The sequence below is a fragment of the Hipposideros armiger genome, unplaced genomic scaffold (assembly GCF_001890085.2).
Source record: "Hipposideros armiger isolate ML-2016 unplaced genomic scaffold, ASM189008v1 scaffold_19, whole genome shotgun sequence".
Lineage (NCBI taxonomy): Eukaryota > Metazoa > Chordata > Mammalia > Chiroptera > Hipposideridae > Hipposideros > Hipposideros armiger.
Genome location: NW_017731369.1, coordinates 7,180,378 through 7,194,773, shown reverse-complemented (window position 1 = coordinate 7,194,773; position 14,396 = coordinate 7,180,378). Strand labels below are relative to the sequence as shown.

Sequence of the window (14,396 nt, the reverse complement as noted above, 5' to 3'; positions counted from 1 at the left end):
ATATATATATATATATATATATAGAGAGAGAGAGAGAGAGAGAGAGAGAGAGAGAGAGAGAGAAAGAGAGAGAGAGAGAGGAGGAAGGAGCCGTATGTGAGGCCAGGGGCCCTCTGAGGGCGCCTTCGGGGCAGGACATGTCACACTGCTTGTAACCACACACACAGTCACACTCACACCCTATCCCCTGTCAGATCAGATCACCCATGCATGGGATATAATTATACCGCTAACAATGTGGGCCAGATTTGCAAGGTTCAGGGCAGTTCCATGAGGGGCATTGCTGATGGCTGGGTCACAGGGCCAGCGGTTCTGTGTAGGGACTCTGCGTGTCCTCAGCTTGTGACAGTGAAGGCCACCCACGTCACTGCTGGTCTGCCACTAGCAGCTGTGATGTCACTCTCTGTTCCAGCAAGCAGTGTGACATGTCCTGCCCCGAAGACACCCTTGGGGGCCCTTGGCCTCACACAGGGCCCCTTTTCTCTGGGAAGTCCGTTTGCACCCCAGGCCAGGAGCTTCGGCTCACGCTGGGTGCATGTGGGGTGGAAACATTTCACAATGGGAAATGATGGACTTGGCCTGGAGGAAGGAAGTGTCCTCCGCAGGCCTGTTTGGTCTCAGGGTATGATTTCAAAGGTCCCTGTTTTGAAATTATGAGACCACCGAAAAAGCATGCCGGGTCCAAAAATGACTGTAAAAGGTAATAATTGTTAATAACTTGGCGTCTACCCTGTCATTCGAGCAGCCTGGTTTTGCAAACATAAAGGACAACATTGTAAGTAAATAAGAAGGCTGCAGCCTGGCCCGTAAAACTGTTAACCACACCGTAACTAAGTATTAAATGTGAGTTTTAATTCAATTTATAGCTTTCATAAGGGTCTTTGCACCAACTTAGAGGGGAGGAGACGATTCGAGACTTATAAAGTCATAGAGACATAGCACTGTGAGCATCCTGCTATTTTTATAATCATGGCAGCAGCCTTCATCTGGGCAGTCCTGGCAGGTTAACCCTTGGCGTTTACTGGGGCTTCAGGACACTTTGGACGAGGAGTCATGTGGGCAGAGGTGGGGTGCCCACACCTCCTGGGCTGGTCACTATCGCAGGCCGGCTGGCAGAGCCATCCTCGCCGCCCTGCCATCAGCTCGTGGGCTCCAGCTGCGTGGCCTTCAGGTCAGCTGTCTGTCCCACGTAGGCACGCCAGGTGCCACCCAAAGCGGGGCTTCCTCTTTCCATGGCTTTTTGGCCTTGACCTTCAAGCTTCCCTAGAAGACACTACATGGTTTACTCTAGGGAAGGTTTCAAGGAGTCATGGAAAGAAAGATTTTTCACGTAAGGTGCTGGCAACACGCATGTGTTGGTTTTCTCGGGAGGACCTTGGAGGGGCTGCCTTCTGACTTACACGATCCTTTTTATATATTTTTTTCAAGTTTTAGATGTTTAATAATCAGTGTAAACCCCAACATAATACACCAACGTGATTTCGTGCATGGGGAGGGGAACTATTTCCTGGTTAAGTAGAAAATTGTGCAGATGGCTTCTGAAAGACCTTCATTGTAAGCAGCTTTATAGGGAAACATTCTATTTAGAAGTCTGGATCTTCTCTCTTCAGTTTGCTGTAATCTACTTTCGCTGAGTAGAACTTGTATTGATCATTGGGACCCAGTTTGTTCCAGGGTTCTGGGTTATTCTCTCTGTCCCAGCAGACATCTGGATTAAATGATGCCGGGTACAAGGTACACAGCGTTGCTCCAGTACCTCCACCTCCAATAAATACAAAGAGGGCTCAAGCTTGGATGCTTCTTGGCCTGACCAGGATCTGGCAGAGGGTCAGGTGTGGTAGCAGAGGATAAACCACAGGGCCCGGGACCAGGTAGCCTCTGCCTCATGCGGTTCTTGGTTGCACCCTCTCCTGCCCATCCAGTGGATAAAGGTTGTCAGACACAATGACCTTCCATTAAAAAAAAGTTATAACTCGCTTCTTTGCCTCCCATATAAACTACAGGTTTATAAGTAGAAAAATCTAGACATTTCAGAACCTGATCTCTAAGAAAATAAAAATCACGTGTGAACCCAACATGTAGGGCTAAATTCTGTTAACATGTTGGTCTTTTTGCTTTCATGCTTTTTTGAAGCACAGGTACCCTTATGTGACAATACTGCTAGCTGCCACAGTTGCCAGTGTTCTGCACCCCAGGGGTTGTGACAATTGCCTTAGGTAACCCTGGCTCCTTAATACTGGGAACAGCATCGTGGGGTGTGTTTTTCAGGACCCGTTAACTGGAGTCCAGTGAACCTAGGCGGCTGCTCAAAGTTGTACAGGTCTTACGTGATGAAGTCGGGGTTTTAGTCCAGTTGTGCCCGATCCCAAAATTCACCCAGCTGTTGCATCTGCTGATTCCTAAAATCCATGGCTGATCAGGTCGGTCTCGCCCTGAGTTGTTTAAGTGCTGCATTTACTTGTGAACTTATTCCTGCGACTTCATTGGACAAGTAAATGAATGGATGGCCAGATGGCCAGACGGATGGATGGATGGATGGATGGATGGATGGATGGATGGATGGATGGACCTAAGCAAGGGTGCATGAGTCACATGTCCCAGCTGTGCCTCGGTGGGGAGCCCTGGGGGTGGACGGTTCACCACTTCAGGCCATTCACACCTGGGCAGCAAAGTGGGTGTTCATCTTGGCGAAGGCCTCTGTCTGGAGTGTTCCTTCTACACCCACTGCTCAGGGAGACTGACCCTACCCTCCTGGTCCTCCCAGGTGACCGCATGCTGGCCCTGCTGGCTGGCCTAGCACTGCCCCCAGGGAGTGTGAGAAGTCTCCCCTAAGTGCACACCCTCCCTCCCCAGGGCTGTGGGACCTGCAAATACCCACTGGCCTGAGACCCTGTGTACATACGCTTATTTTCCTAAAGGTCCCTGTCTGTCCTCTATGTATGGACTTACCCCACTCCTTTATGTACTATGATCAGAGACAGTATCTGTAATTATTTTTGGATATATCAGTGAGGATCGAAACAAAGAGAGCTTTCTGATTAACTCTCAGTTCACTAGAAAAATCAGTTTTCTGAAGCCAGACTGCATGGATTTGAATATCGGCTTCTTCCTTTCAATAGCTGTGTGAACTTGGGCAAGTCACTGAACCTCTCCGAACATCCACTTCCTCATCTGCAAAATGAGGATTAAAAATTGTACCTGTGTGTATTATCACATAGGGTTGTCATGAGGACTAAATGCAGAACACATAGAAGGGCTGTTATTATTAATTGCTAGTTACTCATTAATTAACATTAATAATATCAATTATCAATACTTAGTAGTGATTGTTATTTGTACTACTGATAATTATGGTTAACATTGTTATTTAATAGTAATATTATTATCCACGTTGCAGTATTCTCCAGACTTTGGTGTATAATGTTTCCTTCCCAGCATCTGGCTCAAAATGAATTTTCGGTACACAAAGATAAATCAACTTTCATTTTTTCAATAGGTAATTCAACATAAAGAAAAGGAATTGTCCAGCTCTAGTTACGGTGTTTTTGTAAGACCCTAACTCACCCCACTCTAGACCCGTTTCCCCCACCCCCAGCTGAGGCCCTTCTGCCTTCGCATCTCCGAGTAAAAACACCCCTCCACCCTGGTGTTTCCCAGGCCTCGGGCTTTCATAACTCATCTCTCAGGGTTTTTGTGAAAATAGAAACCAGTGTTTTCTAACGGATGACTTTCTGAAATCTGTGACCCTCTGTCCAGAGCCAAGAATTTGCTCTCTCATTTTTTGTATGCATAAATATTCATGAGGAAGGTTCCAGGTGGGAAATCGAATTCTCCAAGTAGGGAGCGAGTGGAGGATGAGGAGCCCTCTGCTCAGGCCGTGCCTTTCGGCTGCTGGGCTCAGGGACCAGAAGGATCGCTGAGCAGGGCCGCGCGTCCCGTTAGCACGTAGGGTCCTGGCTGGGGGCTGGCTGCCACCTCCTCCCCCAGCAGCTGTGTCTGCTCCCGCTACCCTCCGCTCTCTGCCTCTCCACATGGGTGACATGCTTTTCCAAGCCAGGGCTTTCGGTGACACATAAGACATTGAATCATGCGGTCAGTTACCATGGTGTCATCCTTCCTCCTCTCCAGACAGTCCTGGCATTGCTGTGTCATCCACCTGCATTGCTGTCACACCGTTCCCAGCCGGGAGCATGTCAAGGCCTTCAGTCCTCTCCCCCATCCATCAGCCAGAGAAGCCGGGTGAGGGCTTTCTAGCACCAAAACCCAGAACACACCACTTCCCCGTCGGAATCTTTCCATGGCTTCTGCCTGCCCTTACAAGAAAGTCCAAACCCCGCCCGTCTCCCCAATATCTCCTCTATGTCCAGGCCCCACCTTGACCGCCAGCCCATCTGGGACCCTCCACACACCCATCCCGTTGGTCCAGGGTTCCGCCCCTGCCTCTTCTTAGGGTGGACTCACTTCTTCCTTCATGCTTTGGCTTCAAGGACTCCTTTCCTGACCACCCTGTCCCCTTTTCTCTTCCTTTATTTCCTGCTCAGTTACTAACTGGCACCCACCACAGGACGCATCCTAATTTTCTTTTAATTGAATACCTGGCTCCTCACCAGACTGTGAGCCCTGCAAAGACAAGGACTTTTGCCTCTTGCCCACTGGTGCGTCTTTAGCACCTAGCACGCGACTCAGTAGATATGACTTAGTTGAATGAATGAATGAAAGAACATTTATGGGGTTATCCTTCTGTTTTGGGCTGACCTTTGGATTGGAGTTTTACTGCCTGGTATGTTCTCATGGACACCCAAGAGGAAAAACTCTCCCCTCAACCACACATCTTGAGTCTTACCTCTTACCTGGAGTGAGTTTACCTGAATCTGTTGCAGGAGCCTGCCAGGCAGACCCTGTGGATGTCCTGAGAGCCCCTCCCTCTACACAAAGCCACCAGTGATCTGGGGGCTGTGCATGTGCCCACCATAGGGTTTAGGCTCATGCTGTGCCTCCTTCCTAGAAAGCCCCCTGGATTTCTCAAACTCCATTCTCCCAGTGACCCCCCCCATCTTGCAAGGCTTAGCTGAAGCCCACCACTCCAGAACACCTCTCAGATTTTCAAATCCTGGCGCCCTCCCCGCCCACTACCTCTTCCTGAGTGCCTCTCACCAATCTTGGTGGTGGAAAGTCCCCATTCTCTTCCTGTCACTGAGGTGCCAGTGGAAAAGTGTGTTTCTTCAAAGAGAACATCAGCCTTCAGGTGAGACTGCATTTCTCCTAGCAATTCCACTCGTAGGTGTCTGCCCAAGAGAAATAAAAACACACAGGTCCACACAGAACTGCCCCACCCCCGACAGATGTTCTTAGCAGCATTATTCATCAATAGCCAAAAAGTGGGAGCAAGTCAGATCTCCATTATCTGAAGAATGGATAAACAAAATGTCGTCCATCCATACCATGGAATATTATTCAGCTCTGAAAAGGAATGAAGTCCTGATACATGTCACAACGTGGATGGACCTCCAAAACATGATGCTGAATGAAAGAAGGCAGACACAAAAGACCACATAGCATACGACTCCATTTATAGAAATGTGCAGAATAAGCAAATCCATAGGAATGGGAAGTAGCTTTAATGGTTGCCAGGGGCTGTGGGAGGGGTAAGGGAGAGTGACCGTTAATGGGTGTGGGGTTGCTATATGGGATGCTGAGAATGTTCTGGAACTAGACAGTGGTGATGGTTGCACAATTTTGTGAATATACTAAAACCTCTGAATTGCATACTTTAAAGAATTTGACGGTATGTGAATTTTATCTCAATAAAAAAATCCATTTTTTTTTCTTATTTCAGCCTGATTCATGACCCTCCTCTCCACGCCCCTCCTCACTTCCCCTGGTCTTTGCCATGCACTGTTTGGACTGTAAGGCTTTTGGTTTCGCTAGGGAAATGCTCCCAAAGTGTTTTTCTTAAGACCTGCCATGGAGGTTAAAACATGACACTGTAAGTCTGAAGTCCCCCTGGGGAAACTGCCAACGAATGAGGGGATCAGGGCTTCGCTGCTGTGCAGGTGGGTGCTGCTGCGGGCTGTCCTGCCCATCGTGTCCTCGCCTGGAGAAGGGGAGGACAGCCCGGGGATGCCCCCGTTTCTCACTGGTCCCTTCAAGAGGGCTGAGAAAAGGGGCCTGCAGGCTGTTCCCACGATGGGGAGCAGAACATGGGTCCGGGGGGTCTGAGTTCAGAGTTACCTGTGCCTTTGTCCTCTGCAGAAGAAAGTCCGTGACATCCTGGGCTTCCTTCAGAAGCAGCTGAAAAAGGAAATGATGCAGCAAGTTGCCAATCTGACTCTGATCTCTGCTCCACCCTTTAGGAATTTGGAGAAATCCCCGGGCCTTGGCTTCCCATTCTTTCAAATGGATATGATGATGATGATGATGATGGTGACAGATATCCATGAGGCTCTAAGAGGGGAGATGCATCAAGCCTCTGGAGGCTCTCTGGCCATAACAGCTGTGACAGTGTCGCTGTCTCGAGGCTTACAGTGAATCAGAAAGCAGCAGTCGTCTTCTCCCGGGGACAAAGGTCAGTAGGACACCTCTTGGTTCCCATAATTTCATTGCCTTCCGGTATCAGTGATCTGGAGCGGGGCTTAGACCTGGGCCACTGGTGGGGTGTTGTGGTGGGGCCGCTCGGCCTTAGAGTGGGACACCCCTCCAATGGACATTCGTTTCTTTTTATTTTAAATTAACATATTTGAGTGGGCAGCACCTGCCATGGTTCAAAAATCAAGCTGAGATGAATTCCCGATGAATCCCTGAGAAGCTTTGCTCCTCTCTCCGTCCATCAGCTGATCCCTCACCTCTGCTGAGAACAGGGTTTGTCCATCCCTCCTGCGTCCACCAGTGCTCACGCAGCCAACCAGGAAACACAGCACTTCAGGAAGCAGAGACCTCTAAAAACTTTATTGAGATCTGTTTTACGTCTCATAAAGTCCACCCAAGTCAGGTGTACAAGTCAAGGACTTGTAGTGACTTTGCATGGTCTGAAAGCAGTTTTAGAACATTGTCACCCCCTGGAAAGATTCCTCATGCCCATTTACAATGAGTCTCCCCAGCCCCTGCAGCTGCTCATTAACTTTGTCTCCACAGAGTTACCTTTTCTGGACATTTCATACAAATGGAATCATAGAATATGTGGTCTTTTGTGTCTGGCTTCTTATTATGATGTTTTCAAGGTTCACCTATGTTGTAGCGTGTGTCAGTATTTCACTCCTTTTGATGGCTGAGTAATACTCCATGGAGTGGATGGACCCCGTTTTGTTTGTCCACTCACCAGTTGTTGATGGACGCTTGGGTTGTTTCCTGCTCATAGGTTCTTATTTTCTTCTCTTTCTCATACAAAGGATAGCCTTGCTTTTATGTATAAACCCATGTGTGTACATGTATTTATACACATGTGTAGATATATATATATATATATGCATGTACATGTATGTATATCTATAGTCTTACGCCTTGCTTGCTTCACTTAACAATGCACACAAGATTCTTCTTTAAATCATTGTTCATCTTTGATGTCATGTCATGTTCCCCGCTGTCTGTTCCCCGCAGGTGAGCTGTCTGTCCTGGTTCCTGGGGAGGACACCCAGCATCTGTCCCACTCACTGGCAGTGAGTTTTGTCATATGGATATTACACCCCTAGCAGATGGTGAGCTCTGGAGGGCAGGACCCAGGACCCCGTCTGGCACTCAGAAGTTGCTCAGGGAGCTTGTCTATTACAGATGAAAGGGAAAATGTCCCCTAGCCCCGAAGCATGTCTCTGAGAGCTTTCCCTGGTCCTGACTCTTGGCTTCTTTGGCAAGAGCAGGAGGCCGGGAGCTGTCTTCGCACTGGCAGCCCTCAACACTGCTCCCAGCCCCCCACCTTTCTCTGCTACAGACTTGAGTGATTCCTGGGAAGAAACTTGCAGTGGCAGAGGCTCTGTGAAGCCCCCTGTGCAACATTGCGGGTTCCACTGGTTTCAGTCAAGGTTAGTCCTGGGAGGCACTGGGAACTCTGTGGGGAACGGAGCAGAAACAACCCCTTGTGATGAGGACAATGACAGCCCCATTTGCAAGCACAGACTTTGTGCAGGGCGCTATTCTAAACACTGTGAGTGAACGAACCCATTTCGCTTACTAAGGACCTGTGAGGAAGGCGTGGTGTGAACCCATTTTACAGGAGGGAAATTAGATCCTGAGCAGAGCCCAGAGCCCACCCTCCTAGCCACCTGCTTCACTTTCTCCAGAGAGGAGGCTCCTGTCCCCTGGTCCACTGCTGCGTTGAAGTAGTAACAAGGATAAGAATGACCACAAACACACCCCTCCCATGCATGTGCCAGTCTCATAGCGTTGAGGGCTTGCTGCAGACCCCACAGCGTTGCACGTTCCCATTTCACAGGCGAGACAACTGAGGCTGGGCTGGGATTAGCGCCCAAGGCAGGATTGGAACTCTAGAGGGGCCAGATATCAACAATGCAGGGCAGAGCATGGACAGGACAGAGGGAGGGTGGCGGGGGTGGCAGCTCGGCCCCTTAGGAAGCTCTCTCGGTTCCTGCAGGGGGCTCTGGTCAGTGAGGGGGCAGCTTTCTGCCCTTGCCCTCCCGGCCTTCATCCTGGCTCAAGGCCCAACACTCCAGCCTGTTTTCCAGACAGGAAATATGAATCAAAATAACATGACATACTCAACCATAATTAGTGCTGAGTCGTGAGGCTGAGTGAGCCTTAATAAGGAGCAGGCCTCTGCAGCCAAACCTGCCAGCCGTGCCCTCCTTCCCTCCCTGTCTGCCCCCCAGCTCCATCCATCAGCACCCCCCTCACACACACACACCCCAGGTCAACAGAGAGGGCCATAGTGAGGACCAGCAGGGGGAGATAGAAGAAGAGAGAGGGGAGGTGGGGAGGGGAGGCCTTCCGTGTGTTATTTGGTTTTGTTGTTTTGACACACTTGAATTCTTGAATATCTGGCTTGCTCTGGACTTTGATAGCATCTTGTACTCTTTGGAGTCCATTTGGGCGTTTTCTAGGAGAGTCCCTGGCTATACACGGAGGGGCTGACCTCTGTGGCCCTTCTAGCTCCAGGGCTCGCTGAGATTCCCCCCATTCTCCCTCTCTCCTCTCTGTCACTGTTTTGTGTGTTTCTAGGTCTCTCACCCCTTGGCTTGGTGGCCTCAAATCTCTCTGTCCCTCTCTGTCTCTATCTCTGCGCCTTTTCTCTCTCTGTCTTTATCTTTGTGTCTCTCTTTTTTGGCTCCTGTTTCTGTTTTTCTTCCCTTCGGTTTTCCCCCAAAAGAAAGGACTCCGTGAGAAAGAGAGAGGCTAAGTCTGTAAGGACGTCCCCTTCCGACCCGTCCATTCCTGTGACCTCCCAGCTTGGGCCCTCTCTTCTCTCTAGCCCCTCAGCCCCCCCCTCCTTTCCAGAGACCCCCCAGAAGCTCCCCTCCTGGAAATGCCCTCTCTGCGACCACCCCTCGCTGGCTGACCTCTGCTTCCCTGGTGGTCTTCCTTTTGGTCAGCTGGGTGAAAGGTCACGGCTGTTGGAGGAGGCCCTGGGTCTTTGACAGCATCTGACTGGGTGTTCCCCACGTGAAGGGCCTGGGGCCTCTGGGGCCTCTGGGCCGCCCAGCCTGGGACATGGACCCGCCTTCATTCGTTTTCCATAGTCCCGTTTACACACGTAGTCATGTTCCTTGTGGGAAAACCCGGCACGTCAAGCATGCATGTGAAACTCCATGGTCCCCCCTCTCAGAGACCACCGTCAGTCTCAGATACACCACCACCAGTCTGTCTAAATGATTTCATCCTTGCTTTTCTCACTTGGCAACAGTTTTGCAACTAAGGGCCAGGGGCCAGTTCACTCAGCACTGCAAAGCCTCAGTTTCTTCATCTGATCGATGGGAGCAAGGATGGCATTGAAGCCCCACAGGACTGAAAGGAGGACTCAGTGGGCATACAGGCCCATCCAGCTCTGGCCTAGGCTCTGAGAAGGGACTCAGTGAAGTGAATAGTCCTAGTGGTGCGCGTGTCAGGCCTGGTGCTGGCTGTGTTCATGCACGTGATGAGCTCACGGAATTGTCACAACGGTCCCCAGTGTGGATGATGTGTTATTCTCGTTTAGAAATATGAGGTCAGCCTCAAAGAGGTTGAGTAGCTTGGCCAAACTCTACTATCCTAGGTTCGTTTATTCATTCATGCTTTCACCCAATATTTCAGGAGTGGTGCTATGTATTGGGCACCATGTTAGACTCCAAAGCTACTATGGCGAACAGAGCAGGTGTGCTCACTACCCTCAAACATTGTCAGTCCAGTGGGGGACAGACATTCCACACCTTCACACAGGGAACATAAATCACATGACACAGTGCTGTGAGGTCATCTGCCCTGGGTTGGGCATGGTAAGCCACGACTTCCCTAAGCTTATGGCCTTGGCAGTGAGATTGGCTGAATGATGAGGGGTTAAGAAGTAAGGGAGGGAAGCACCCCAGGCAAAAAAAAAATAGCATGTGCAAAGGCCCTGGGGTGAGACAGAGCTTACCACACTCACTTGTGGGAATGAGACAAAATCATTGGAGTAAACGGTGAAACTTGGAAGGTCAAGGCTGGGGAGGTTGTCTGAAGGGCTTGCAGGTTGCCAAAAGGTAGGTGGTCTTTCCTGCCCAGAGTGGCCCAGCCTTGTGGCTCATGGCAGCACTGGGACAGTGTTTTGGTATCACCCCTTAGTCCACAGCCTGCCTCAGCTACCAGCAGCCTGGTTGGTGTCTGACGGTACACCCTCACTGTGAACGGCCTTAGGCTGTTCCCCTCAAGCAGCCCAGGAGGTGCCCTGGACCTGGGCATCCAGGTGAGTGTCCAGCTCAGATAGGGCCACTGTGCATCATGGACAAAGGACTCTGGAGCTGCTGGAGGAGTTTGTGTTTCCTCCAGGACAGGGACTGTGGCATGCACCCAAGCTGGCGGGGGTGGGGTTCACCAGAATCTCTGTCCTTACAGACTAGGTTCTCCTGTCTGCATGAGGTCATGGTGGGGGACACCCAGCTCGCTGCAGGGTGCCTGGATCAGGGATGCTTGTGCAGTCTGTAAATTAGAGCTTCACCTTTACTGATTTTTAAATAGCCCTATTGAGGTATAATTTACACATCATGAAAGTCGCCCATTTTAGGTGGACGATGGAATTCAACTCAACAATGAAAACGAATAAATTACCTACATACGATGACATAGCTAAAGCTCAGACACCTTCTGCTAAGTTAAAGAAGCCTGATGCAAAAGAACACATATGCAGTGATTTCATTTATAGGAAATTTCTAGAAAAAAAGTTATGTCCTTATGGAAATATTCAGTTGGATTTGAAATCCATTCTTTTTTATCCCAAGACCTTTTATTTTTTTAAAAAATATTTGTCCACAATAGAAAATGATGTGCAATAAGTCTTTAAAATACTTTCAGTTATACATTTTTAAATAGCTGCAAACATTGGTTAAACATTTTTTTTAAATCTCCTTGTGTAAACAAAATATTTCTTTGACAGTGATTCTTAAGATCTTGAAGAAATCATCATTAAAATGACCAGTGAGTGCTGGATACTGAGGATGCCTGCCTTTTCCTCTGTCCCCTCTGCCCCCTACGGCACCTGCAGTTCTGGCAGAGTTCCAGGCAGCTGGCAGCCTCCCACTTCAAGCACCTGAGCTTCTCTTATTTTCTGCTGGAGAACTTTCTTTGGCATGTGGGAGACTGCTTCACTTTCACCCTGGTGCAACCTGAAAGTGAGGAGATGGGTACATCCTTCTCCCATGCAGAGGGGTGGTGCTGGGGGTGGGTGAGTGGGTGGTGGAATGATGAGGGTTGGAAGATAACTCCCTGCCCTCCAGGGGGAAAATTCTGTGTATAGGACTATGTCGTCTGCACATAGAGATAGTTTGACTTCTTCCTTTCCAATTTAGATTCTTTTCATTTCTTTTTCTTGCCTAATTGCTTTGGCCAGGATTTCCAGTACAATGCTGAATAGCAGAGGTGAAAGCAGGCGTCGTTTTCTTGTTCTTAATCAGAGGAAGAAGGTTTTCAGGCTTTCACCATTGCGAATGATGTTAGCTGAGGGTTTTTCATAAATATTGCTGGTCATGTTGAGGAAGTCCCCTTCCGTTTTTTGTTTACTGAACTTTTTTTTTTTTTATCATGAAAGGGTGTTGGATTTTGTCAGTTGCCTTTTCTGTGTCAACTGAGATGATTATGTAGTTCTCCCCTGCCCTGTTCTATTCATGTGGTGTGTTACACTGAGTTTCATATATTGGACCATCCTTGCATTCTTGGGATAAACCCCACTTGGTAATGATATATAATCTTTTTAATATGCTGTTGGATTCTGTTTGATAGTATTCCCTTGAGGACCTTTGCATTATTACTTATGAGAGATATTGGTCTCCAGTTTTCCTGTGGTGGCATTGGGGCAATTCTGGATCATGTCCCACGTGGTTTCTCAGAGGTCCCCAGTGGGACTGAGTCTCTGGTGCCCACAGTGGTCCCCCCAACTTTAATGCACCCCTTACTGGCTTGTCTCATTTCTCTGTCTCACTCTCTTATTTCCTCACTTATACTTCCTGGGGTCACCTCCCTCATAAACTACTTCCTCTCAAGTCTTCACATCAGATCTGCTTTGAGAGGAACAAAAACTAGGAGAACCCAGGCTGGTGTGTAACTATTTTGAGCATAAAACCTAATTAAAAAAAATTACATCCATGAAAGCAAGCTCAAGAGCCTACTTTAAAAAAAAATGAAATTGCCTTTATTTAGAAGTTTTATACTCTTTCAATCTGTAAACATTTTCCCCAAGCTTGAATTTTATTTTTTTCTTAGTATAAGTAGAAAATATGATTCCCCCCACCAGATCCTAAATCGATGCCTCCACTCCCCTCTAGATGGTCCCTTGTGGGTTGCACAAGTTACCACATTCTGTATGTGCCCTGATGACAAAGAGGTGGGTGGGAAGCCCTGCTTTGGGCACGGGAGGGAGCCAGGGGTTGGTGGAAGCTGCCTGGTATCTGTGTGGAGGGGATGACAGGGGACCTGGCCTTGTTTTCTGTTTGAAGCAAGGAGACAAGAGGACCCCCAACCCTGTCCTAGATGCACCCACAAACTAATCAACAACAGCCCCTCTCTGCACATCTACCTGATAACCCAGGAATTCCCATCATTCCTCTCAATGAGGCCACCACTTGCCACAGGTAAGAGAGCTGCTGGTTGGCCTCACTTCATAAGAGACCCATTCTCTTCCTTCCGGGTTAACTGTAGAGAGAGTGAGTGATTAAGTGAGTGAGAATGCCACCAGTATCCCAGTTATCCAGAACTGCTTCTAACTCACATAAAAATGGGCATGGACGCACACACGGGAAACTGGCCTCAGCTTTGATGCATAGTACCTGTACTTTGTAATGATTAAGAGCCTGGTTCTGGGAGCCAGGCAGGCCCTGGGTTTGAATCCTGCCACTTAACCTGCTGTGTTTCCTTAAGCAAGTCATTTAGTGGCCCTGAGACTCGGTTTCACCTTCTGTAGAATGGGTATACTTAGTTGCTGTGGGAATTATGGAAGAGAAGGCATGCTGGCCCACTGCCCGGCACCCGGGAAGTGAACGGTTCATACACTTATTATTCATCCAGCAAATATTTGTTGAATACCTCTTCTGTGTCTGGAATTAGTATAGGTGCTGAGGACATATCCATAAACAGGGTGGGCATTCCAGTGTAAGAGGCAGAGGGTGAACCAGCACGTCACATAACATCAGGTGGCATCTGTGCCGTGGGGGACTTCAAGCAGGGCCAGGGAGGGAGAGTAGCAGCGTGGAGTGCAGCTGTGTGGGAACGGATCAGGGAAGGCCTGTGATATGATGACCTAGAAGAAGTGAGAGACTGAGCCAGGCTGATAGCTTAGAGAAGCACATCCCAGATGGAGGACACAGGGATACAAAGTTCCCAGGGGCCAGTGGGGGCAGGGCATGATTAGCCCCCCAGCTGTGTGCGACGCACGGCGGTCAGCAGGAGGTTCAGGCGGCCAGCCTTGCTTTGGTTTTTGGACTTGTCCTAAGTGAGATGGACCGTTGGAGGGTGCCGGGCAGGGAACAGTGGGGGCTCCTTTATGATGTACAAGGGTCCTGCTGGATGAGTTATCACATTTAATTCTCAGGCTCTCAAGGCTCACGGCCTGAAAGGTTAGCAAATGTTGCTATGATGATTATTACTTGCGACACTCCCACAGGCCAGGGACTGGACCCTTTGTTGAGAAACCATGCAGTGGACCAACTGTGGCAAAGGAGAGTTTATGCCTGGCAGGGGGAAGTTCATGGCCCTCCCCCCTTGGGATGGACGGTGTCCCAGAGGGAAGTTCT

General features: G+C 49.1%; 1 pseudogene; it reads right to left on the bottom strand.

Annotated features, from left to right (window-relative positions):
- Positions 1–1,583: 1,583 nt before the first annotated feature.
- LOC109378452 (cytochrome c oxidase subunit NDUFA4 pseudogene) lies at positions 1,584–1,887 on the bottom strand (annotated as a pseudogene).
- Positions 1,888–14,396: the final 12,509 nt, after the last annotated feature.